The sequence below is a fragment of the Plecotus auritus genome (assembly GCF_963455305.1).
Source record: "Plecotus auritus genome assembly, chromosome: 2".
NCBI lineage: Eukaryota > Metazoa > Chordata > Mammalia > Chiroptera > Vespertilionidae > Plecotus > Plecotus auritus.
Window position 1 is genome coordinate 31,724,828 of NC_137771.1, and position 27,733 is coordinate 31,752,560.

General features: G+C 47.8%; 1 pseudogene across 1 annotated transcript; it reads left to right on the forward strand.

Annotated features, from left to right (window-relative positions):
- Nucleotides 1-7,911: 7,911 nt before the first annotated feature.
- Nucleotides 7,912-8,347, forward strand: LOC308241619 (cytochrome c-like; annotated as a pseudogene). Its single transcript has one exon. The product of its transcript is annotated as a cytochrome c-like (transcript).
- Nucleotides 8,348-27,733: the final 19,386 nt, after the last annotated feature.

The window sequence follows — 27,733 nt, forward strand, 5'->3', positions numbered from 1 at the left end:
AGAGGAGACACAAGTACCTGAGGGTGGCTCACCCCTGCTGATAGGTCTCACTTGAATTCACGTTTGCTCACCCCAAACGGGCCCGGTGTGCCTGGCACTGCTTCAGTGCATCCCTGGAGTAGCCACTCCCCCAGCTGACTATTTCCTACCTTCCTCTAGATCCTCAAATCTCAGCCCTCTTCCCCACCTCACTTGCCTCCTAGTACCCTGTGAACACAGAAGGTAACAGAAGAGCCAGCCACACCCACACATCACCCCTCCTGCATCTGCACTCATGTTCTTTGCCTGCCCTCCCCTTCCTGGGGATGAAACATCTGAGCTCCCACAAAACCCAGCCTCTACCCATGTGGACGTCCGACCCCCACCTCCACCGGGACATCGCTCCAGCAGTCGCCCCCCCTCTGCCTTCAGAGTCATCAATTCTTCCCCCTTGACTGGCTCATTCTTATAAGCATACAAACAAGCTATTAATTCTCTCATCTTCAACAAACAAACAAACAAACAAACAAACAAACAAACAAACTATTTTTGGTCCCACTTCTTTATGGAGTCCCATTGTTTGTGCTGTTCTCCTGCCCTTCAGTGCACAAAGTGAGCCACCCTGGCTGTCACTAGTCCATTCCCTCCCAACCGGCCTCCGCAGCCACCAGGCCTCTGGTCAGGTTAGCAGTGACCTCCACATTGCCAAGTGCACTGGTCAATTCTCAGTCCTCAGTGCCTCCTGGATGTACCTTCATTCTCTGTCTCCCCTGCTTCTGCTCCTCTCAGCTCCTGTCTGGTTTTCCTCCTCTCCACATCGTGGGGAGTATGGCCAACAACCACTTGGTCCTTCCAGGCCAGGGACCCACCTCTGTACCAATCATTTATGCTAGAGGACTGGGCCACATTAGACTAGACACTGTTAGCCACGTTGCCCAAGAAGCGGTGACTATAGCCAGGAAGACACCCTGTTTGGTGCCTGCCACACTACTGGAGTGGACCCAGAGGAGTGGAGCCAGCCTCTGGGCCAGGACTTCGGTGGTGGATGGGGATGGAGAAGGTGGTGGGTTCTACAGATATTGAGGAAGTAGACATGACATTATTCAGTGACAATTAGGGAAAGAGAGTGAGGCTCAGGGAAGACCCCCCCACCACCACTTCCTGCCATGAGGCTGAGGTGAAGGAGGGGCCCAGGAGGAGTTAACGGGCCGTGATGCAGTATAAAGGCACATGCACAGGCCAGGGCGCAGTCTCCCCGAGTTCTCATTTGCTATAATCATGGGGGGTGAGACCAATCACCCAGCCTGTGGAGGCCTCAGCTTTGTCCCCGAGTACTAGGAACTGTACTACCTGACTTCCCAAGATGTGGGGAGGGTTGGCTGCGATTAAAAGGCTTTGTGACAATGGCAATGATTGTTACTCTTCTTGAAAAAGTGATGTCTTTCTGTGATGACTGCAGGAGACCTGCCCTGGGAGGCCTGGGGGTGTCTGCTTTGGTGTGAGATCAGTGGGATCCCCTCCCACCCTGAAACACCTCCCCTAACTCTTCTTAAAGTCCCTAACCCTAGGAATCAGTGTTCTTCCGTGTTCCACAAGCGCAGCACCTGAACCGGAATCTCCGGGATCACTCACTCATATGAGAGGCAGATTGCTAGGCTCTGACCCAAACGCACAGAACCCAAACCCCAGACCATGACCCAGGAGCATTGGTGCACTCAAAGCCTTCACAACCACAGGCAGAGGCCAGGGTTAACGCCAGAGGCTGGCAGAGGGAATATGGATTGAGATTTCTATTCAGCTGTAAATAACAGCTGACCCTTTACCCAGAAAGGATCCTGATGTGTGGGGAAGAGGAGGCAGGCCCTGAGCAAACAAAGGGAAAATGACTCAAGGAGGGAAGGAGGGGAGAAAGGTGGTAACATCCGAAGGCTCATTTACCTTCCCCACAATTTTGCCAAAAGCTATAGTACTAAGAGCTCAGGGAAGGATTTTATTTCTTTACGCTTCCTTGGTGCCTTCCCATCCATTAACTCTTCTGATCCTCACGGCAACCTTGAGAAGTAGACAGGAAAGGGATTACTGCCTCCCTTTTATAAATGAGGAAACTGAGGCAGAGAAGCGAGGTGGTGTGCATTGGTTGACACCTGATCAGAAGTCAGTCCTGGGTCACAGCTGAATGAGCCCAATGCTGAGCCCAGGTCACCAGATCAAAGCCCACCCATTTGAGCACCCTGCTGCATGTTGTGGGGAGGGGGCGGGGGGGGGTCACTAGGCAAGAGGTTAACAATTCTTCAGCCTTGCCTCCTTCTCCAAGGTCCTCCTTCTATGACCTCTAGAGAATCTGAGTTCGTATATGGTGATTTGGGAGAGGAAAGTGATGTTTGTGTTTAATAATGTCAAAAGGAGATGGGGGGGGGGGTAGAGAAAAAAAATCTCCATAAGAGGGAAAAGTTATTTCTTTACACCTCCCACCGTCCAAACCAAGGAGAGCAGACGCTAAGCCTCCCAAGAGCTATTCTGTTCAGAGGGAGGGGTGTTTGCAAGGTGGGATGAGTCAGGTGGCCTCTACACTGCTCTGTCCAGGAGGCAGGGGGTGGTGGAAAGAGTTGAACAGGGAGTTGGGTGAAGCCTGGGGCAAGGGGGCAATAGGAGGTGGGGGGCTGGCAGCCAAGAAGGAAATTCTGGGGCAGAGAGAGCAGAAGAGTCCAACCAGCACGTTTATTAACTTTCGCTCTGCGGCGTGCACCATAACCCTGTCTCCCATCTTGCAGTGAATTCTTCCGTAAAATCGGCTTTATTCCCTAAGGCGTTATGATGTACTTGGATCAGCTTTTGGGGTCTTGGCTAAAGTGCTACGCCCTCCTTAAGGGTGGGTGCAAGTTGCCAACAGAGACTGTTCTTCGGGCTCTCAAAACTAGTTTCCATCCCCAGGTAATTTAAAAATGGTTCGGCATAAAGCAGAAACAGAAAGATCTTTTGTCTCGAAACACAATGAATAATGAAAGTCTGTTGAGTCTCATTAGCGATCCTCCAGTGTGATACTGCTCTTTCCTGAGACTGGAGTATTTGACAGCAGGCTGCTCTTCCTCCCAGTCCTGTTTTCCCTGGCCCCAGCCTCAGCTGCGGAGTGACGGCGCTCGCTCTCTCTCTCTCTCTCTCTCTCTCTCTCTCTCCCCCCCCCACCCCCACCTCCTATCACAGCACCAGCCAGGCCTAGGCCGCAGCTCACCACACACAAAGGGGCTTTGTGGGTTCCTGGGTAAGTGAGCACGGATGGGTGATGGGGATGAGAAAACCGGGGTGATCAGGAGCCCGGAGTCTTGCCAAGTCCCCCTTCCAGCAGTCACTGTCCCATGGAGGGAAGTTCGGCAGGAGGCTATGGTTACACTTTTGTAACTGGGAAATGACTCATAAGGTGTTTTACATTTTTTTAAATCCAAATTGAATTTAAACTGTCTTGAACACCCCCAACAGGATTAGCAGAAAGCCCAGACGTCTTTGTGGGCAACGCCTCACCTCCCCCGCTGCTCTAAGCACTTTGGGTCATCCAAGAACAGCCAGGCCTTCTGAAACCCAAGAGAAGTGGGCCTGCTTCACTTTCACTCCTGAGATAGGGACAAGAGCTCGTAGGTGGTCACTGTCACTGCCACGCGGCACCTCTTCCCTATGTGACACTCACGCTGCACCCCTCATGGGAGTGGCTCTCCTACCCCTGCTCCAAGCAGTGCGTGTGGGTGCCACCCCCGCCCCGCCCCCCATCTTGCAGGGCCGGGATCACATCTCTAAGTGTCCCAGGGCATCCATTGTCTGAGTCAGCCACCTGGTTCTCAATCCCAGACCCCTAACATGTGGGCAGCTCCTGTTAAACAACAGGACTTGGGTTGCCCCTCAGCAGGGCCAGAGCTCAGAACTCCAGCAGTTCACTGGTGGAGGTGGCGCAAGGTGGGCTGTGGAGGAAACTCCTTTCACCCTACCCCTTAGAGGAGAGACAGGAGGGACTGGGGCACCTTCTCTTCTAAAGCAGAAAAGAGTTCCCTGCAGGCCACGCCCACTTTCATCTTCTGTTAAAGAGAAGCCCTGTTCTCTCTTTTTGCACTTGATTTGTTACCTTCAGAGATTGGGAAAGTTTTGTGAAATCTAGGAAAGTGGGTGACTGGGCAGTGATTCTCGAATGGGGGACCTGAGAGTATTTTGGGGGGAGTGTAATATCCAGTGACTGCTTCTGAACTGTTGCTCTGCCCGAGTCACTTATGACATTCAATAATGCTTGTTTCTGGATAACTGTGTGAATCTCTTCCTTTTTATCTGTCTCCCTCTTGCTATAAAGTTATAAAAATAAGTACCAAACCCTGCTGATATCAGAAATGTTTTGTAAGAAGCCAAAGGTCTGTTTGGTCTATGGCAAGAGCTTCCAACCTGTGGGCTGCAGAATTCTAGAATTCTAGAAGGCTTTAGGGTTGTTGCAAAGAATAAGTGGGCACCCATGTGTACTGTATGCTTATAATAGACGCATTGAAGTCAGGCTGCCTGGGTTTGAATCTCAGCTCCACCAACATTCTGTGAACTTAAACTGTATTACTCGAATTCTCTCTATTTCATCATCTGTAAACTGGAAGTGATACTAATGGCATCTAACTCACAGAGTTATTGTGAAGATTAAAATTAATAATACAGGTAATATGTTGAGGTTCGTGGCTGATGTAGTATAGATCAATCAATATTTATCATCAGTATTAATAGCAGTATCATTAATCCAATACCAATTATTTTCCAGACACTGTGCTAAAAACTTCCCCTCCGTTATTTCAAATCCTCACAGCGTCCCTACCTACTTTATGTAAAGTCAGGTTCAGTGACTTGCCCCAAAACAGATTGTTCCAGAACTTGTACTGGATACTGGTTTTCAAAACCAGCTTTTCCTGGCTCCAATGCCTGTTTTCTCTGAGCCCAATCGAATTGTACCTGAACTAAACTGTAGACTGATTATTTAATACTAGAGGCCCAGTGCACGAATCCATGCACAGGTGGGTTATGGCCGGCCCGCCCCTATCGGGCTGGCCCGGGGGAGGGAACATGGGAGGTTGGCCGGCCCACCCTGCCCCCTGGTTGAACTCCAGGTCAAGGGGACAATTTGCATATTAGCCTTTTATAATATAGGATGCCTTGTGTTATACACAAAACTTGGATACCATTCACAGTACTTAACTATCTGCCGAGCACAGGGCTGACCATCAGAATGGAAGGCACCTAACCCCAGGCTGGGGTGGAGGGGCACAGGAGGCTCCAGTCCTGAGCCAAATATTAACTCTTTAGCAGCTGGATAGTGTTAAATAAGCAAACTGTCCCCAAACCAATTTCCAGAGCCAATGCTCTCACCTGACTGGTACGTGCACAGTATTCTCTTTTTCTTGCTAATCTAACAGTAGTCATTGTAGACATTCCCTTTCCCCAGAAAGTGTCGCTCCTAGGATCGAATTTTGGAATTGGCCTGCTGGAGACTTTTCCCTTGCAGCAAGATTGTGACAACCCTCTGCTAGGTGCTCATAACTGAACTGCCTGGACCATTTTGTTTTGTTTTTAACTGTGGAGACAGCAGGAGAGGTTTCCAAAGGCTTGGAGAGGGAATGAATTTGGAGAGGGTGCCGGCAAGAACTATTTACCAATGAGGGCACCAGTATTTCAATAAAAAAATCAGAGCCAATGTGAGGGTGGGGGTGTCCCAGCTCTGAATCAGCCCTGAATACAATAGATTTAAAATCCATCGAGACCCTGTCGATTTTACTGTGGTTCAGACCATACAAACATTGATTTCACAATAGCTTATTGACATTATAGTCAGGGGTCCTCAAACTTTTTAAACAGGGGGCCAGTTCACTGTCCCTCAGACCGTTGGAGGGCCGGACTATAGTTTAAAAAAAAAACTATGAACAAATTCCTATGCGCACTGCGGGCCCGGGACGAGTCGGCTGCTAAGCAGGACAGGCAGCGGCACCCGGCGGGCCGGATAAATGTCCTCAGTGGGCCGCATGTGGCCCCCAGGCCGTAGTTTGAGGACGCCTGTAAGATGTTCTCAAACAATGAACACCATGGTATCTTTTACGTTAAAAAGTGTTCTAGACAGTGCCCTCGGCGGTCCCAATTCTGTCTCTTGCTTCAACAGTGTGTGGATGGAACAGACCCAAGGACGCCCCTTCTTCCAGCCTCCGACCACCCTCCACCGTCTTTTCCAGTCACCACTTCAGACCAGCCAACACATTGTGCTTTCTCTACCTTTAACTCCTTATTGCCAAACAACCACGAGCTCCCAAATTCGTCAGAACGATTCCACCCAGGTGGAGGCTGCTGTCAACCGCCTGGCAACCTGCATCCGCGGGCTTCCCACACCTACGTGTTCCTGGGCCACTTCTTCGCAAGTTGGTGGAGAAGAAGCACGAGGGACCTGAGCGTCTCTTAAAGATGCAAAACCAGCACGTGGCCACATTCTCTTCCAGGAGGTGCTGAAGCCTCTCCAAGGTGAGTGGGCAAAACTCAGGACGCCAGGGAAGCCGCCCCGGCCTTGGAGAGGAACCTGAACCAGGCCCTTCGGAGCTGCAGGCCCTGGGTTCTACCCACACAGACCCTCATCTCTGTGGCTTCCTGGAGAACCACCTCCTGGATGAGCAGGTGAAACTCATGAAGAAGATGGGCTACACCTGACTCACCTCTGCAGGCTGGCTGCCCCTGCCCCCCAGGCTGGGCTGGGCGACTATCTCTTTGAAAGGCTCACCCTCAAGCTCGACTAGGAGCCTTTGGAGCCCAGAGGCCTTTGAGGGGCCCCTCTGCGTTCCCCTGGTGTCTGGCTTTTGCCTGAGCCTCTCCCCGGAACCACTAGCCATTCTTTTAACCACCCTGGAGCCCTCTCCCATGCATTGGACTAAATGGAAACAGTAAAGCTCTTTGCAGAAACACACACACACACACACACACACACACACACACACACACACACACACACACACACACAACACACACCCTCCCCAAATAAAATAAAATAAATAAAAATTGTTCCATAGCACATTAATAGTTGCTGCAGGCAAGATCCACTGATGAATGCTAAAAGAGTGGGTGAAAATTTAAGGATAAATAGAATATTTGCCTAGCCTCAAAGTATCTTCTTCAGAATATTAATTGTGCTTCTAACAGATGTCCAGAAATTCTTTGATACTCCTTGCTCTGGGAAGTGCAGCTTAATTCTCTTCTACTCAGACTGGACTTATGACTTGCTCCTCGAGTACATGGAAAAAGGAAGAATAGCCATTTTACAGTGGAGCACCGGCCGGACTCACATCACCAGTAACAAGGCCTGTTGATGGCATCCACTCCCAGATATGATACTGGGAGAAGGCCACCTCACTCGTGTGCTATTCCTCCCAGTTCCATAAGCCCAGTCTAATCACGAGCAACATCGGACAAAGCCTCGGGCACAATCTACAGATTAGCTCACCAGGACTCTTCAAAAGCCACAGCCATGAAAAACCAAGGAGAGACTGCGAAACCGCCACAGAACTAAGGAGACTGAGGAGACATGACAGCGACATGTGATGCAGTGTTTATCCTGGGACAGAAAACGGGCATTTGTGGAAAAACTGGTGAGATCCAGCCCGGTTGGTGTGGCTCAGTGGTTGAGCATAGATCTATGAACCAGGAGGCCACAGCTCAATTCCCTGTCAGGGCACATGCCCGGGTTGCGGGCTGGATCCCCAGTGTGGGGATTGCAGGAGGCAGCTGATCAATGATTTTCTCTCATCATGGATGTTTCTATCTCTCTCTCTCCCTCTCCCCTCCTCTCTGAAATTAATAAAAATATATTTTAAAAAAATAACAGAGAGAGCGGGACGTCCGGCTTGCGAGTGGGTACCTCCGTGTCGCGCGCGACTAACGAGCGATTTAAAAATGGGTGATGTTGAGAAGGGCAAGGAGATTTTTGTTCAGAAGTGTGCCCAGTGCCATACTCTGGAAAAGGGAGGCAAGCACAAGACTGGGCCAAATCTCCATGGTCTCTTTGGGTGAAAGACAGGCCAGGCCCCTGGATTTTCTTACACGGATGCCAACAAGAACAAAGGTATCACCTGGGGTGAGGCTACACTGATGGAGTATTTGGAGAATCCCAAGAAGTACATCCCTGGAACAAAAATGATCTTCGCTGGCATTAAGAAGAGTGCAGAAAGGGCAGACTTGATAGCTTATCTCAAAAAAGCTACTAAGGAGTAATAGTTGGCCACTGCCTTATTTATTACAAATGTCTCATGACTTTTTCTATGTGTACCATATTTAAATTGATCTCATACACCAGAATTCAGATCATGAATGGCTAATAGAGCATTTCTTTCGGGCAGTCCTGATTTAAATGAGATTGGCTTGTGGTTAAATGAATATGGTCAGCTTTTTGAGCTTTGATGATAATTTTGGTTCACCAAGCACTGTCACTGTCCTCCCTTCTAAAATATGGTTGGACTTGATTCCTAGTGTTCAACTTTTCACAGAGGTGGTGAGTGCCATCTCAGATCCTGTAGGAGATGGGCTTATATTTAGGTTTATGTGACTGGTTGTATTAATACGTTTAAATCCTGAGGAAATCCCTTCACTGTCCTCAGACCTGCGAGACTTGCTAGTGTTTCAGGTTGTGTTCATCAGCCTGTTAAAAGGAAGGGCTGCAGATGAGCTGGCAGTGACCATTTTATCTTTTTTGGTCCCAACTGTGCCAATTTAATAAAATTCCCTGTATCTGAACTGTTGCTTTCTACTGAATGAAAGGCATTTTAGTGTGGTTTCTGTATAATATCAAAGAGTATTTAACACTTCTACATTTTATAGGTGATCTTTAAGGTCGGGTGCTTTTAAAATTGAGCATGACAAGATATAGTAGCAAACTTTGTGAATTCTTTAAGTCATACTACAGTAAGTTATAATTCAGGATTGTCTTGAATAGCTATTCATTGACTATATATGTGTGTGATTGGTAATTGTGCTTTGCCAGCTCACTAGGATTAAAGTAGAGAATAGATCAACACAAAATTGTAAATTATGTCATCATAAGGCTTAAGATAATTAAAAACAAAGTCACAGATCATGAAAAAAAAGAAGAAAAGAAATAACAACTGGTGAGATCCAAATGAAGTCTGTAGTTCACAGTGATATGCCAGCCTCAAATTTTTCGTTTTGATGAAAGTGCTGCGGTTATGAAACATTATGTAACATGAAGGGAAGCTGGGTGAACTCTCTGTACCAGTTTTACAACTCTTTTGTAAATCTCAAAGAATTTTCGAATAATGGTATAAAAATAACAAAGCAAAAAGAAGAAAATCACAAAGCCTTTTGTTTGTTTCTCAATGCAACAAACAAAAATGTTCTTAGAAAGGTGGGGAACTGAAGTTTATACAACACTCAAAGCGCTGAATGAAAGAAACCACAACAACGCTAACAAAAAGCTGTGGGTGGGGGAGAGGTTGCCGACCATCCCAATGAACACGCAGTCCAGTGCAAGGATGTCCTCTCCTGAGTGGGCCTTATTCACACTCAGAGCTATGCCCCAGGGGTGGGTGCCTGACGAGAAAGACCAGTGGGGCTGGGTGGGAGGAGGGAGAGTGTTCCCGTGTGGATAGAGATTGATTACGGGGATCAAAATAATTCACACACGTGAAGTGCTTAGCCCTGTGCCTGACATAGTAACAGTCAATACAGGTTTATCACCACCATCATCATCATCATCATCATCATCCATAGTATCAACATTTATCAAATACCCATTATTTCCCAGGCACTGTGCCCCAAATTTCCCATCTATTATCTCAAATCTTTATGACATTGTATTTTGTAGAAAGTGAAGGTCAGCTCTGGCCAGTGTGGCTCAGTTATTTGAGTGTTGTCCTAGGCACTAAAAAGTCGCTGGTTCTGTTCCCAGTCAGGGCACCTACCCAGATTGTGGGTTTGATCCCTGGTCGGGGTGGGTGCAGGAGGCAACTGATCAATGTTTCTCCCTCACATCGACGTTTCTCTCTCTCTCTTTCTCTCTCTCTCTCTCCCTCTCCCTCTCTCTCTCCCTCTCCCTCTCCTTTCCTCTCTAAAATGAATAAAAACATACTTGTAAAGAATGAAAATAAAGTGAGGTTCAGTGACTTCCCAGTGCTAGACTGCTCCACAGCTTGTATTCATTTCTGGTTTGCATGGCCGCCTTAGGCCTCAGTTTTCCAAAAGCTGAAAGGATGGAATTGGTGGCACCATGCAGAGGCCCAGGCTGCCGCAGGGACCTGTGTGCTTTCCTCGCAGGCTTGTTATGAGGACAAATACGGTGAGAGCTGCAGTCTTAGCACGGCACCAAGCACATAGTCAGTGCTCAATTCATGTTTTTGGTGCAGGATAATATCGGGAGCTTTAAACTGAGGGTTTTTCTTCCCTCGAATGTTTCTCGCTGCTGGGTGGCCCCTCACCCATCGTCCGAGGAGGTGGTGGAGCACAGGAGGATAAAGAAGTCATTGTTCAGCACTGAAGTCCAACCGGACTCTTGAAAGAGTCCAAAGCAAGACTGTTTTGAAGAGTCAGACATTCAATTCCAAGAGCCAACATATATCAGAGAGAAAAGAAATTTTCCAGAATTCTAAAATCTTCTCTTTAAATAAACTTTAATATGAAACTTGCAATAAAATGTGATGACCTAGAGAATGAGTTTTGCTGAAGTCATAGAGTAAGCAGTTTCTCATGTCAGACAAGGAACTCTGCCAGGGCTAAAACAGAGAAAAGAGGGCAAGAGCTTGGGATTCTCGTCCGGGGCCTGCCCAGGGTGAACACCCATGGAAGCAGATATCCCGGAGCGCGGGGGCCAGGCCTGCTTCGAGGGCACCGAGACGCCGCCTCGCAATGGAGGTGCAGTGGCAGCAACGTGTATCTGGGGGAGGAGAGAACCTCGCGTTCACTCTCAGCTCAGCCCCTTTTCCCACCCTCTCCCAGTGCCAGTTGTTAAACGGCTAGCTCTCAGCCCCAAACGCACCCCGCTATATTCCGTTTTGTGTATTTTTTCAATGACAGTTGACATTCAATATTATTTTGTATTAGTTTCAGGGGGACAGCATAGTGGTTAGACAACCATATACTTTACGAAGTGACGCCCTGATATTTCCAATACCCACCTGGCACAATACATAGTTATTACAATATTATTGACTGTATTTCCTATTCTGTTCTGTGATGCTGGGGCTGACACTCTGTCGGCCGTTTCTGTTTCGCCAGCTGTTTTCACAGCCATTTCTGTGGATAGGGGGCAGCAGGGAGTCCAAGGCTGGGTGAGGAAGAAAGAGCTTGATGCTCTCTGTTCTTGTCTGTTAGCAGCACCTCACAACAGCCCTTCTCCCTGGCAGGGGCAATTGGTTCCAGTAGCAACTGGGTCCAGTTTCCAGGTTTTTTCCCAGACCAGCCTCATGGTGGCCCCTCGGTTATACCAGTACCAGGCACAGGTGTGCCCACCTAGAGGGTCTGGGTCCCAGTTTCTAGGTTCTAATAACCCAACTTCTCCCCTTGTCCTCCCATCCCCAGAGGTGGTCTCTGTTACCTGAAGTTAATACCTCGGATAGCTCACTGTTTGCTTTTCCACTTGTTGAATACCGCGCAGCCAATTCCTAATATTACATTTCTCTCTTAAAACAACCAGGGGGGTATTTGATTTTCCTGACGAGACTGACGCATATGTATAAGGGCCTGGTTTCCCAAGGCCACTGTGGGCCGTGGTCAGCATCAGAAGCTTCCAGTGGGGCCTATCTATGCCCTGTTGAGGCATCAGTTGTAAGAGGCTTAGGGTCATGGGATGTTACAGCCTCGACACAGAGGCCATGACCACAGAGTCACACTCTGGAGTGACACATGCTCAGGTTCAAAGCCAGACTGGACCAGTTACACCAGCAGGAAGCCATGGGGAGGGCAGTGACACCAAAGACCCAAGCGGGCAAGGCAGCCCGCAGGGCCACCCAGCCCAGAAACCTAGACCCAGGGCTTCGGGTGTCACCGAAGGCTCCTCCGCTACCAGATGTTATCCTGAGGGGTGGGGGGCGGGCACTGCCAAGAGACAGGGCCATCCTAACAGAGAGTTCGGACCCTGATTTGACTATTTTTTTTTAGACAAGAGTACATTTTCTTATCTAATTTTTTTTTTTTTTTGCTTTTGACATCATTTCAGAAAAGTTTCAAAGACTAGTGCAAAGACTTCTGATACCTTTCATCTAAATTCTCCAAATGCTAACACTACATTTGCTTCATTCTTCTGCATGTGTGTGTGGTTTTTCCCGAAAGCCATGTGTATTTTTCCTGAACTACTACTATTTCAAAGTTGCAGATATGATATCTCTTTACCCCTAAATACATCAACATGGATTTCCTAAAAACAAGGACGTTTTCCTACATAACCACCGTACAAATTAAAATTGGGGAATTCATATACGGTACTATTATCTAAGCTATAGACTTGCTCCAGATTTTACCAATTGTCCCCAAAATGTCCTTTACAACAAAAGAAAATGCAGGATCAGCACTTCCAGTTGTGAAGAGAATGAACTTTCACCCAGAAATAAAGTTGGGGGAAGGGAAGCTGTGATCAAGTTGAGTTGAGTTGTAGAAGACATTAAGTTTTATTCCTGCATGTCTGAGCCATACAGGGTAAATGCTGACCTTGCAACGTTCGCGATTAATAATAGTGTTCATGATAACAGTAATAATAATTTGTGGCCCTTTCTGTTCTGGGTCTTTAAGTCTTTGAGACAGATTTGTGGTCATTTGTTGGTAGTCAGCTGCTCCATGAAAAAAATTATTCTTGAGACAATGTAGCTAAGTGGGAAAGGCGGGAGCTCCGGAGTGAGACCTGGGTTGAAAATGAGCTTTGCCACTTGCTGATGGACCCAGCTTGAACCTTTCTGAGTCTCGGCTTTCCTGCCTTTAACGTGGAGGAGAGATCGGCACAGTGGGGTGTGGAGCCTGACAGATCTAGGCTCACATCTTGACTCTTCGCCAACTTGGGTTTGGGTCTGCTCCTCTGTAAGTGGGAACAATACCACCAGGGCACCTTGCGGGGCTACTGGAAGGAAGAATGATGCTTGTACGGAAAGGCCTGGCTCACAGCAGGTCCTCAATGAAAGGTTAATTCTTCGCCATCAGCCCTTCTGGTTTGTGCATGTGACTTTCTCTTGAGACCTCAATTTCTTCATCTGTGAAACAGAGCCAGCAATAACCCATCTCTCAGCACGAGAAGAATGAGAATTGCAGATGGAAAGGCTTGGCGGTCTGAAAAGCCTGGTACACTGTGGCCTTGGCAGAGTGAGTGATTGGCTGACAGTGACAAAAACACAACGTGCTTTGGAATCCTGAGGCCTGCCAACAATGCGGGCAAACCTGTTCTCCCACTGCAGCCCTGGGGCTCTCTCCCCAGCCAGGTTTTCTCCTCCTTCCCCTGGGTGCCTCTGATGCTGGGCTGGTCCCGCCTGCCTTCTTCTAGGAAGCCACTCAGTCCTGCCTCCAAGAAGGGAAGAAGGACATCACCTTGTCCTAGGCATGTTGTTGGGCAAGAGCGGGCAGCTCCAGTGCTGGGAAGAGAAGGAATCTGCAGCCCTGGCCGGCTTTCATCCGCCGAGTCCCAGGGCTGCAGCCCCGCCAGGCTCCTCCCTGTCTCAGGCACGTACCAAGTTCATGGTCAGATCAGGAGAGCAGAGAGGCTTAGTGGAAAGGGCTCTGGCCTGGGAGGAAGAAAGCCCACCATAGCATTCAGAGGGTCAAGAAAGGCCTGGGCCAAGACCTCTTGGAGCAGGAGGCCCTCAGCAAATGAGGCAAGAGGTGGGTGTGTTTCCAGAGGGGGCAGATGTCCAGCTCTCCCACCTCCTGCCTGGATGGTAGAACCACACACTGCGTGCCAGGCCTTGTGCCAATCTCTCGACATTATACTTGTGTTCCTCATGGAGCCCTCATAAGTCCTGGGGAGGTTGGGGGCACCGTTCTCCTTTGATAAAGACGAAAACCAAGGCCCAGAGAATGAAGCTACTTTCTCTAGTTGGCGTCTGCTCAGGATTGAAGCCTGGACCTGCTTGATTCTGGAACCCACGTTCACCGGGTTCGCTGTGGGATGGAAGAAGGATCTGAGGCTGGGCCAAAGGCTGAACTTACCTTCAAGGACCAACACCTTTCTGGGTGCAGCCCTGTGACCTCACAAGTCATTCACATATTCCTCTCCCTGGATTGACACACCCTGGGGATCCCGTATCTGATGGGACTGTCCATGTCACCTACACTGACCAGACGTATCTGTAATTATGTCATATGTGCCTTCTCCCCCACCCCACCCGAATGTGGGTTCTTCCAGACACTGGGGCCAATTCCTCTACTTATCTGCCTGCATGCAAAGCAAATGCCAGGAATATGGTGCGAGTTCGGTAGATGTTTTTTGGATGAACACACTGATGGGGTGGGGTTAAAACCGTTTATCAGAGGAAGCATCTGAGACCCAGTGCTGGAGGAAAGGGACTTGCCCAAGGTTACTTAGGCCTGTTCAACGTCCACCCAGGGTGGTTTCCCCTCTATTACTCAGTCTTGGCGTGGGTCCAGAGTTTTACCAAGAAGGAGCGTTGCATTTGAAGATCCCCACAGGAAGCCAAAGACCCGGTCTGGTCTCTCAAGACCCTCCCCTCCGTAAGATTAGGGACAAGGGCCCAAAGGAAGCTGGGAAACCAGACCTCAATACATTCGCCTTAAAAGATAGACTTAGTGGCTTCTGAGGCTAGGATTGGCTGACCTGGAAAATGAGAACAGCATGGTAAACAGTTCTTGTTCTAAGGAGTAGTGCTTGTGGAAGCTGGGCCCATTTCGAGTCTCTGACTTGAAATGCAAGGACTGGGAAATAATTCTGAATCCATAAAAAATGAAACCTGAAATGTCTACTTGCCCATTATTTCTTCATTTATTCATCCACCCATTCACTCACTCACTCACTCATCCATCCATGTACTGTTTCCTAAGTTTCACTTATCCAGTACAACCTGTAAGCTTATTTACTTCATTTTTTCTTTATTTGAGTATTTTACTTAAATTCATTTAGCCTCAGCCTAAGCAATAGTTTAATTAAAGATATCAATGACAACAACAACATAGTTGCCCATGTATCACCTAAAACCCCTCTCACACCACCATTGCGTCCATTCATCTCTCCTCTGTGCATCTCAGTTTCTGCATCCAAGAAGTGGACAGCATTTGGGCACAATGATCTTCCACCCCTGACATTCAAAGAGTCACACACATCCAGGGGAGGAAAACCTGGAGACCAGATGGAATCAGTGGGAGAGGTAGCTGGTGAAACATATTTATCTGTCATGTTTCCGAGGCTGAGCAGTGAATCAGGAGGCAGGTCAGGAAATCCCTTGGGATTGATCTGTAAAACGCCCCTAAGAAAAACAAGTAAGCAAGTCCCCAGGAGGCAAACAGCCCCAAAAGCATGAGTTACACACTCCTCACTAGACTCTTCTAGAATCTTCTGAAGTTTCCAGAGGCACTGGCATCCCAGATGGAGGAGTTTACACTGAAGAAGTCTGGCACTGAGAAATGATTGGGCAGAAAGATGACCCGACTGGCCTCCTCCGATTCCCCAGAGTAGGCAAGAGTGAAGTGGGTTCCTTCTCGGGCACCTGCTCAGGCCAAAAGTCCGTATTTGACTCCAACCCAGAGGGGTCCTGGGCAGCCCCTTCTTGTCCAGCTAACTGACCAGAGGTAGACACCAGCATCAGAGGGAACCACTCCTAAACATTTGCATTAGGAGAGGATCATGATTAGGTACAGGTACAGGTCGGGTAAGTAACACAGACTCTCTGAGAAGACCTGCCTGCAACACCCATCTTCAGGTGGAAACCAGGTTCTGAGAGAAGCACAGGGGGAGCTGGCACTCGCCCCCAGAGAGCCTGCTGTCCTGATGCCTTGTCAGCCCCCATAGCAAGGTCCTTCTGTGACCTGCCTGCCCTTGAGATCTGTGAGATAGCCCTGACTCTTTATATTGACTTATACTTTTTGCTTAAACTGAGTGGGCTTCTGTTTCATGTAAATTGATTATTCATATAGTAAAGCTGGACCTTTAGCCTTCTGAGTTAGACTTTACAAGCCAGGGTAATGATGATGATAACAATGACACCCCCTCCCCTTTACATTTGATTGGTTCTTTATAACTTCAAAAGTTCCTAACATGCCCTGGCCGGTTTTCCCAGTGGTTAGAGCCCACGGACTGAAGAGTCTCAAGTTCAATTCCCAAAGGCACGTACCTCGGGTGCAGACTAGATCTCCAGCCCAACCAATTGGTGTGTCTCTCTCACATCATTGTTTCTCTCTCTCTGTCTCTCCCCATCCCTTCCACTTTCTCTAAAGAAAATCAATGGAAAAAAATACCCTCCAGTGAGGATTAACAACAACAAAATGTCCCTAACATAGGAATCATTAGTTCCAGCCTTAGAGAACTTGCCCCAGAACTACTCATGCTCAAGCTCCTCTCTCAGGACCATTGGGGGAATCACCTAGCTTTGGAGCCAAGCAGGCCTGAGTTCTGATCCCCATTTATCGCTCACTTACTACCTATATGACTTTGGGCAAGTTATTGAACCTCCCTGAGCCTCATTTCCTTATTTTCACAGATTAGAAAGCAGGACAGTGTGGACCTGGAGCCAACTCCTCTTGGCTCTTCCACCTACTGGCTGATGACCTTTGGAATGTGACATGATTTCTAAAAGCCTCAACACTAAAGTGGGGCTAATAAAACCTGTTTTAACTGATTGCTGCAAGGCTCGGAGGAAGGATGCAAAATGTTTAGTGCATAGCCTGATCAAACTGTGCCAGAAGCTCTATAATCCCTAGACAATTGAGTTACATAAGCCAAGAAATTCCTGTAAAAAATTACGACATTGAAAAAAATGTTTCGCACAATATCGGGCACATGGTAAAAAGTGCTCAGTATATGGTAGACATAATAGCAATTTGTTATGTAAAGTGCCCAGCATGAGCCTTGACACATAATTATTAATAAAAAATTATGTATTAAAAAGTGCACACTGGTCAGTGCAGAGGGCTGACTCACCCTAGAAGATGGGAGGTGTTAGCCCTCAGCCCGAATCAGATAGCACCTGGAGATGGAAAAGAAGAGCCTAGGAAGTGGGCATGAACCTTTCCCTTTCCAAGGAAAATAAAAATTCTTTCTTGGCAAGTACGCTTATTTGAAAAACACACACATATATCTAGACAAATATTTCTCTGTTCTTATCAGTGATGGCTTTGTTTGGAGTAGAGTAAGCTACAGTAATCAAGTTTGTGATATTGGTGCAAAGACAGAGAAATACATCAATAGAGCAGAATTGGGAGGCCAGAAATATGCACATAAGTACAACTGATTTTTTACAAAGGTACATAGGCATCTCTGTGGAGAAAAGATAGTCTTTTTAACAAATGGTCCTGGGACAACTATTCATCCATATGTTAAAAAACACACATACACAAAAATCTTCCATAAAAGAAAAAGAATCAATTGGAATTCATAAAAAAAATTTAAATGTCTGCCTTTTTAAAGATACTGTTAAAAGAAACAAAAGACAATCTGGGAGAAAATATTTGCAAATGATATATTTTATAAAGAACTTGTACTCACAATATATAAAGAACTCAGAATTTAATAATTAGAAAACAAGTAACCCAATTAAAAACTGGGGGAAATATTTGAGCAGACACTTCACCAAAGAGATATATGAATTGCAAATAAGAATGTAATAGGATCCTCAACATCATTAGTCATTAGGGAAATGAAAAATAGAGCCATTGCATGTCTATTAGAGTGACTAAAGTGAAAAAAACTAATCACACTAAGGTTGGTGAGGATGTGGAGGAACTGGAACTCTCATCCATTGCTGGTGGGGATATAAAATGGTACAAACACTTTGGAAAACAGTTTGGCAGTTTCTTAAAAACTTAAACAACACATGACTTGGTCATTCCCATCCTAGGGATATACTCAAGAGAAGTGAAAGCATATATCCATGCAATGACTTGTACATAAATGTTCACAGCAGCTTCATTTGTAATAGTCAAAGGCTGGAAACCCAACTGTCCATCAACAGATAAGTGGATAAACAAACTGTGATGTATCCACACAGAGCATACTACTCAGCAATAAAAAAAGAATGAGTTATTAATAGATGCAACAAGATGCATAAATCTCAACACAATTATGCTGAATGAAAAAACTCACACATACAAAGTATTTATTGCATGATTATCCTATATAATAAAAGGCTAATATGCAAATCAACCGAATGGTGGAACAACTGGTCGCTATGACGCGCACTGACCACCAGGGGGTAGATGTTCAATGTAGGAGCTGCTCCCCCCCTCCGTGGTCAGTGTGCTCCCACAGGGGGAGTGCTGCTCAGCCAGAAGCCGGGCTCATGGCTGGGGAATGCAGCAGTGGTGGGGGGAGCCTCTTCCGCCTCCACAGCAGCACTAAGGATGTCCGAATGATGGCTTAGACCCGCTCCCGGAGGGCTCCCAGACTGCAAGAGGGCACAGGCCAGGCTGAGGGACCCTCACCCCTGAGTTCACGAATTTCATGCACCAGGCCTCTAGTATTTACATAAATGTCTCAAAAATGGAGAGCAGATTGGTGGTTGCCTGGGGACAGGGGAAAATGGTTGGAGAAAGGGATTACAGAAGGACACAAGGAATCTTTTGGGAGCAATGAATATGTTTATTATGGTGATGGCTTCACAGGTATATATCATACTATAAATTTCTATACTTTAAACACATGCAGTTTATTACATGTGTATATTAAACCTCAGTAAAGCTGCTTGAAGAAACAACAACACACAACAACCAAGGGCCTTCCCCATGAGTCATCTATCCAGGGCTTGCCACAAGTTTCATACAACATCCTAACACACCCATCTAATTGAGCACATCGCTTCTCCTTGGTCAAAAGGCCCAACTGACTGAGCTGCCTGCCTGCAGCCTGTACCACCTGGAATCTTCTTTCTCTGGGCCCTTCTCCAAATAGAAGCCTTGTGGGTAACTTGGTAAATGGGTAGAAATAACACACCCAAATATGGAAAACCATGCCTCCAAATCCATGCTTCTCTTTTAGAACTGGGGTAATAATATAGCAACTTGCCTTTTATTTTGGAGGAGACAACATGACATGCCCTAGACTTCTAGACCTCCAGAAATATCACTGAGGTACCAGTCCCTGAAATTTTGTGGCATTGATCTCCTACCTCCAGCAAGCATGTATCTTACCAGGGGGGTGTCTGCTATTTCCTGCCCACTGAGTCTTATTTGCATGATGTCATCAAGTTGGTGGACCAGCACGACCTACCCGAGGACAAATGTACGTCCCCCACAGCCACCAAACTGGAGAAGTTAGGGAGGAGGGACAAGGTAGAGAATGAGAGAAGGTGAAAGGGGAGCTGAAATGAGAATGGATGGTGTTGAAGGAAGAGGGAGGAAGGTTTGTAACAGTGGGAATTGTAACCCACTCCACCATTCTTCTGACATTGTTTCTGTAAATACTGACTCTGACTAACATGTAGATTGTAGATAAACAGCATCCTATATAATAAAAGGGTAATATGCAAATTGACCCTAATGGCAGAAGGACTGGGAATGACCGGTCCCTATGACACGCACTGACCACCAGGGGGAAGCTGGCGGGGCCATCAATCAGGGGGCTCCATGATAGCCCCAAAGAGGGAGGCCCAGGCCACCGTCTGCAGGCGATCGATCGGGGGGCTCTGTGGAACTGGGGAGCCAGGGGTGTGCGGTGGTGGATGTGGGCAGCACCAGGCCAAGGCAGGTGTGGGTGGGGGGCAGGGCTTCTGGGCCATGAGGCAGCCAGGGCCATGAGGTAGCTGGGGCTGTAAGGGCCCCGGTAGCAGGGACTGCAAAGGCCTACTGTTGCACGAATTTCAGGCCTCTAGTGTTTATATAAGAATCTGAAGCACTAACTTCAGAAGATATAGACTCTGACCTTCAGTCATCCCAGTTCCCAGAGATTTGCTGACTTTCAACCAAAAAACCAGGATGATATAGAACCAGGATGAGAAAGACCAGGATGATGCACAACAGACCACCCCTTGACTGATTTTAAGGTCTTTATTGGAATGGACTGTGCTCTGCCGTCCCCCTTCTTATAAAAATCTCTGCCTGGACCCAGCTAGTGTGACTCAGTTGGTATAGTGTCCTCCCATGCACCAGGAGGTTGCTGGTTCCATTCCTGGTCAGGGCACATGCCCAGACTGCAGGATCCATCCCCAGTAGGGGGCATGCAGAAGGCAGCCTATCAATGTTTTGCTCTCATCATTGTTTCTATCTCTCTCTCCTTTCCCCTTCCCCTCTCTGAAATCAATTAAAAAACAACAACAACACACACAACATTAAAAAACAAAAACAAAATCAGACCTCTGCCTGCACTGAAATGTTGAGATGGGCTTTGCAACAAGAGTCCCCCATCTCCTCAGGTGACTGGCACTTGAATAAACCACTTTCCTTTTTCACCAGCATCTGCCTCACCAGTTTGGTTTTTGTGGCAGCAGGCAGGAAAACTTGGGTTCCAGTTACAGGTTCAAGGGTCAATTTTTGAGCCTCCTTATTGATTCTAACTGAGAAACTTCCAGGCTCCATCTCTCCAGCCTGGAGTGAGGGAAGGGGTGGGGCACTCTTTGATGAGCCTCTGCCTGAGCTGACACTGTCATCAGCACTTTGTGGACATTTTCATCCCTCACAGCTTTCCTGTGAGGAGCAGGCATTGCTCCCCCCATTTTATCATTGATGAATTTGAGGCTCAGTGGGAAGGAGATCTGACTGGGCCCCATAACCAGCAAAAACAGGGGTTTCCGAAATTAAAGACCTGAGCACGTTCAGCTGCTCCCTGCTTATGCATTCCTATCATACTCCCTCTGGATTCTGGGGTCATAAAGCAGCAATCACTTCCCCTTCATGCTGCTGGGAGCAGAGACAGCAGGGGATCGTGCAAAGGCACAGTTCCTTTTTCTGAACTGACATTTATTGAGCACCCACCCACTGGGCACCAGGCACTCCACTTGGGGCACTGCAAGGCTTATCTCCTTAACTCTTCCCAACAGTCCTGTCACAGCCAGAAAGCAGTGAAAGCCGCAGGACCCTGATGGAAAACGCAGAAGCCTCTTCATCAGGGAGGACATCCCTTTCCTTCTCTCCTTGACCTAGGGCCCTCCGTTTTTCTGGATCCAGGGTCTTGGGAAGGGAAATCTGAGAGTTCCGTGACAATAATGGATAATGGAATTATAGCAAAGGGAAGGGTCGTCTTCAGAGAAACATCCCCCACTCTTCCTTGTAAGGCAGGTCTTATAGGCCCAAAGTCCTGCAGACCCAAGCAGCTCCTTCTCTGCTCTGAACCATTTGCATCTTCCCTCGCCCAGTGCCACCTCCTCACCCCCCACCACAAAGCTTCTTAATTGAGATTTCACCCTGTTCTATTAAATATTAGGTAAGTATGGAAAAATATTTTTATAATATGTGTGCATGTTATAAAGATGAGAGAAACTGAGGTGACTCCTGCACCCCTCCCCCAGCCCAGCTACCCGCATGTCACCTGTGTGTCCTTCTGCTCTGGGCCCTCCCTCCTTCAGGATAAGGAAACCACTATCCTGAATTGCGTCCGTCAGTCCCTTATTTAAAAACTAGAGGCCTGATGCACGAAATTAGTGCAAGAGTAGGCCTTCCTTCCCCCAGCTGCTGGCACCAGCTTCCCTCTGGCACCCGGGACCCGGGCTTCCCTCGCAGCCCCAGCTTTGTCCAGAAGGACATCCAGTCTAATTAACATATTACACTTTTATTATTATAGACTAGAGGACCAATGCATGAAATTAGTGCAAGGGGCTCGGCCCTCGCAGCCCCAGCTTCGTCCGGAAGGTTGTCCAGACAGTCGTTCCGCTGTTCAGCTGCCCGTCTAATTAGCATATTATGCTTTTATTATTACAGATGCTAGAGGCCCAGCACGTGAAATAGCGTGAGACCCAGAAACCCACCGCGCTGGTGGGACCCAGAGTCCCTCCCGCTGCCGCTGCAGGACCCATCAATGCACCTGCTGGTGACCGGTCGTTCGGTCGTTCCGGCCACTGGCTTTTTATAATATAGATTTTCCCCTATGTGTGTATAGCCCTAAAAATATACTGTTTAGTTTCGCACATTTGCCATGTGTATATGGGGATCACACTGAAGGTATTCTGCTGTGACTGGCCTTATTGGTTCAGCATTATCATTCTAGGGTTCCTGGAGGTCATGAGCTGTATGTAAGTCCTCTAGTCTCACAGCTGGGGTGAATCACTCGCTGTAGAATATGCCACAGTCATTTACACAGTCTGCTGGTAAAAAAAACTGGAACATTTGATTAATATTTGAAATGTTCCGGTTTTTTGCTCTTACAAACAGGCTGCTATGAACATTTTTGCACATACCTCCCAGTGTGAGAGTTTCTCTAAAGTAAATATCAAAGTAGGGAATTGCTGAGTGATGAGGCAAGTGGTCTTCAGGTTTACTAATAATGCCAAACTATTCCCCCACAAAAAGGACACACTAAACAGAGTCTGAATCGGACCCTGTCCTCAAGGAGCACCCAGAGTGGGTGCGGAAGACAGGTGATCATCAGTTCATCATGATTCAGAGTGCCAAGCGACAGCCCTGCTTTGGTGCAGAACGGAGAGCAAACAGCTCTGAACCACTTTCCAGCCCTGGGCTCGGAATTAATGAGCACATAACTAACTACATGCCAGGAGCCTCGCATAGTCTGCCTCCTTTAATTCTTACGGCAAACCCATATTTCAGTGAGATACCTTTACTCTCTTTTTACAGGCAAGGAAAACGGAGGCACAGAGAGGTTAAGTAATGAGCCCAAGGTCATACCTTTTATTAAACCTCAGAGTCTGGATTCCAACTTAGTCTACTTCCAAATTCCCCCATGCTCTTCTGTCTTCCATTATAAACTGCTGCACATTAGAATTATATTTCTGAACCTTGACTAAGGAAGAAATTTCATAATCTTTGCTCCTTCCTTCCCAGGTGTGATTATATTTTTTTTAAAAAAACCTTTTTTGCTATGTTACCAGCTTCTACAAAGTCAGCTACAGAAGCATTCTGTCTCCCTCCCCAGGAATCCCGCCCTGATTCCCTGTCCCCGGGGCCAACCCCAACACCACACCAGCCTACCACTTGTAATTGCCTGTTGACCTGTCTGATCCCTCTTAGAAGGCAAAATCTATGTCAGGGGCTTCGTAGGTGCCAGTAAGCGGTTAAGGAAGGAGGAAGAGAGAAGGAAAAATTGGAGGAAAGAATTATACAACAAATACCATTTATTAAATGTTTGCCCTGTGCCAGGCACTGGCTCTGCATTCGAATGCACACGCCATCTCCCTTAAGCCTCTCAATCCCATGAGATGAATATTTTCATCTTCAGTTTATATGAGAGGAGACTAAGGTTGGAAGAGGGTGTCTCCTGCCCAGTGTTGCATAGCGAGTGAATGACTCCACAGCCTGTGTTCTGAACCGTCACATGACAACCATGGGCCACTTCCCCATGCTCTCAGGGGAGCGGAGGGAGTAATCAACACAGTTTTGGCAAGAAATTCTAAATTGTGCCACTCCTGGGGCATTCTGGTTCTTTGGGGTAAAATGCTCAATCTTTCAGGATTTTTCACTCCCTTTTATTCTCTTGGGCAACATCTATCTGAAGCGGGGGAGGATGGAAGAAGGACTTGGATAACCCCAGCGAGGGGAGAGGTCTGTGGTCCCAGTGTTGCCTCCAGCTTTGTCTCCTCCCTTGGGTGTCCACCCTCTACAGCTGCTCTGATATATACATCCCACCTGTCCTCTAGGCAGGTCCCCTGGCCCATGACGGCTCCTGCCACAGCTTCCACACCCTCTTTTCCTACCCCGGCTCCCTCGGGTCCACAATCTTCCTAAGCATTTCTATATCCCCATCTCTCCATATCCCAGGAGTCCTCTGATGCCTTCCCCTCTGCATCTTTCCATCTTGGAGGGGTGGGCTCCACAAGGTTGCCTTATGTAGCTGAAACCCCTACTTCAGGGCTATTCAAAGTGTGGTCAACATGACCTCGGGACTTGTCAGAAATGCAAATTCTCAGGCCTGACCCAGAGCTACTGAATCAGCAACTCTGGGCTTGGGGCCAGCTAGCCATCCACGCTGGAACAAGCCCTCCGGGTCATTCAGATGCCACTCAAATGGGAGGCCCTGCCCCACCTCACAGCTTTCCTCCCACCAGGGCTCACAGTGAGAAGTCCATGCTCCAACGTGGCCAGACTCCAGGTCTTGAGGTGTAAAAGGAAGTTTCAGAAAAACTCTTTATCCCTCCCGAGTGTGTAGGTCTTGAAATTGAAATTCTGGTTTCTGAAACTGTTATGACTGCTCAACTTTCAAATTGTCTTTTTAGAAAGTCAAAGCCAAGGCTCAGCTTCTTTTTTTAATGTATGTTTTTATTTATTTTATAGAGAGAGATGGAGAGAAATATATATATATATATATATATATATATATATATATATATATAGAGAGAGAGAGAGAGAGAGAGAGAGAGAGAGAGAGAGAGAGAAGAGGCATCAATCAGTTACTCTCCGCAAGTCCCTGACTGGGCATGAACCAGAAACCTGGGCATGTGCCCTGACTGGAATTGAACCAGTGACCCTTGGCTGCACAGGATGATGCCCCAACCAACTGAGCCACACCAGCCAGGGCCCGAGGGTCAGCTTCTTGTTGGCGGCTGAATCTGCTCCCCCAGAAGCAATGGATGCCTCAGTGTCAAGGGTGAGGAAGGACAGAAAAGCTGCTGGGAATTAAAACTTCATGGGATAGTTTCTCAAAAATCCTTTTCACTATACACTGAGTGGTCAGATTATTATGATCTCTGAATGCATAATAATCTGGCCACACAGTGTATATCCTATATAATAAAAGGCTAACAGGCAAGTTGTCCCCTCGACCAGGAGTTCGACCAGCAGGTAGACCGGCCAACTGCCCATGTCCCCTCCCCCTGGCCAGGCTGGCTGGACCCCACCCATGCACGAATTCATGCACCGGGCCTCATGTATAGGTCCCACAATATCAAGTTCACCCCCTGGAGCAGCAGTCAGCCCATAGATTCTGGACCCAGTCCCCTGAGCCCATCTGTAGTGTCATTTCATCCATCCCTCCCCTCCACCCTCATTGAAGTCACTATCCATGTTCTGGTCTCATCACCCAGGCCAAGCACATACAAGTGTGCAATCTTGGGCAAGTTATTCACTTTCCTCATCTGTAAAACGAGGACTCCACATTCAGTTTTGAAAACACTTTCTTGGGCACCTACACTATTCTAGGCACTGGGCTTGTGGCAGTGAAACAAAAACTCTGTCCTCTTGGAGACGTTCTGGTGAGACAGGGGTAGACAGCACCTATGGTGGAGAAAGGAGTGTTGTCATTTTAAACGGGGGGTGGAGGGGGGAGGGCCCTAAGGAAGGTCCCACTAATAAGGTGACACTTGAGCAGAAAATGGAAGGAGCAAACTACATGGATATCTGGGGAGATGGCATTCCAGGTGGAGGGAATGGCAAGGGGAAACATTCTGAGCCGAACGGCTACTTGGAGTCTTGAAGGATTGACAAAGAGGTCAGTGTGGCTGGAGGAGAGTGATGGAGGAGAAATATGGAAGTCTGATAAGGTGCTGGGGAGAGAGGAACTGGATAGATCAAGTAGGGATCTATCTGCTATTGTGAGGACCTTGACTTTGACTCTAGGGAGATGAGGCAGATTTGAGCAGAGGAGAGACTCGATCTGACTTTATGTTTTAAGTTCACACTGGATGGAGGAAGGATAGCGGCAGGGGCAGCAATCAGAAATGTGCCGCTGCAGTAAGCCAGGCAAGCAACAGTGGGGTCTGGCCCAGCTGGCCACAGTGGGGAGGCGAGAAGAGGTCAGGTTGAGAATGCTGCTGAAGTCAGAATCAATAAGAGTCACAGATAGATTAGACGTGGGGAGTGAGAAAGGGTGCTGAGGGCGGGGGTGGGTGGCAGAGGGAGAGGATACACAGGGATGACTGCTACGTTTTTAGCCTGAGCAAATGCAAGGATGAAATTGCTGTTTATGAAAAGGGGAAGGCAGAGGGAGGAGCAGGTCTGGGAAAAGTCATTTCTAGACGCATGAACGTTAAGATTCCTATTAGACATCCAGTGGAGAAGCCAGTGGGCCTGAGACATATAGATCCAAGAGAGGGGAGGTGCAGGCTGGAGTTGCATGTGGGAGACTTCAGGGGATAGGTGGAATTTCGAAAAGATCATGAGAGCACCTACTTTGTATGGATGTTGTGGGGATTAAATGAATTAAAACATATAAGCAGTTAGAACAGTGCCTGGCACATAGTAGGCACTCAGTAAAGGTTAACTAATCACCAATATCAATTTAAGTCACTTAGACTCCCCCACTAGCTTCCCAACTGGCCTCCCTGCTTCTGCCCAGGGCCACCTCCATGCCGACCTCCACACTGCAGGTCAGTGATCTTTGGCCATCCCTCCCTGCTTAACCTGCAATGGCTCCCTATAACCTACAACTTAAAGTACAATAGCCACAGCCACCCTCACCAGCCCGATTTCTGCCTCCACCACCCACCTCCAGCAATAATAGGAACCCTTTGTTGACAGCTTAGTGTCTTTGAACATGCAGCTGCCTCTGCTGTGACTTGTCCAGCAGCAAACTCCGGCTGATTCTCAAGTTCTCCACGAGGCCTCCCTCCCAGGGCTCCCCTGCCATCCAGGGGGCTGTCCCGCTGTCCCCTTTCTTGTGGCTCTACCTCCTACCTTCCCATTGAGCTGCTGCACTCACTGCTCCCTGGATGTGTAGAGGGCGGGGGGGAGGGGGGGAGGGGGGAAAGGAAACTCTGAACCCTGGCTTTTAATTTATTTCTATTTCTTTTGAGGTTTCCCCCCTCTGAGCCAGTTTTCATTTCCTTCCTGTGGCATTAGCCACTCCCTACCTCCCCTCTCAGACCTGTGCCCACAACAGAGAGGGGCTGGGAGCAAAAGGAGAGTGTGGGATTCAGTTTTTCATGGTTGATTTTTATTAATTATCTGGATAACAACAAGGAACTGAGAATAAAGATTGAGAGTGAGAGAGATATTGGGAAGGGGGGAGAAAGAAAGATTGTGTTCCTTCTATTCCTATTCCTGCACCATTGAACACGGAGCCTGCCACGGGCCAGGGGTTGGGGGAAGGTGATTCTCTATGACAGGTTTTATTGTTGTTACTATATTTTAGATCAGCAAACAGAGCCCCAGAGAGGTGAAGTCCCTCCCCCAAGTCACTCAGCTGGTATCACTGGGGCCAGGAGTGGACTTCAGGCTTGTCTGATTCAAAGTACTGGGTGCAAATGCGTATGCACATCTGTGCACGCACACACACACACACACACACACACACACACACACACACTTAACAATCTCAGGGCACCTAGGGTGGGGGAGTCCCTTGGTCTTTCAATTGTTCCTTATTCAGGAAGGCATCCAGGCTAGGGAGAGGGTTAAAGGGTTAGGCCGAGGATAGGTCTTCACTTGTTTACGCGACAATTCATCCACTCATTCTTCACTTACTCCCTCATTCTTTGACTCACTCTCATTCACTCCTTCATTCACAATCAACCAGTTGTTTCTACTTCCA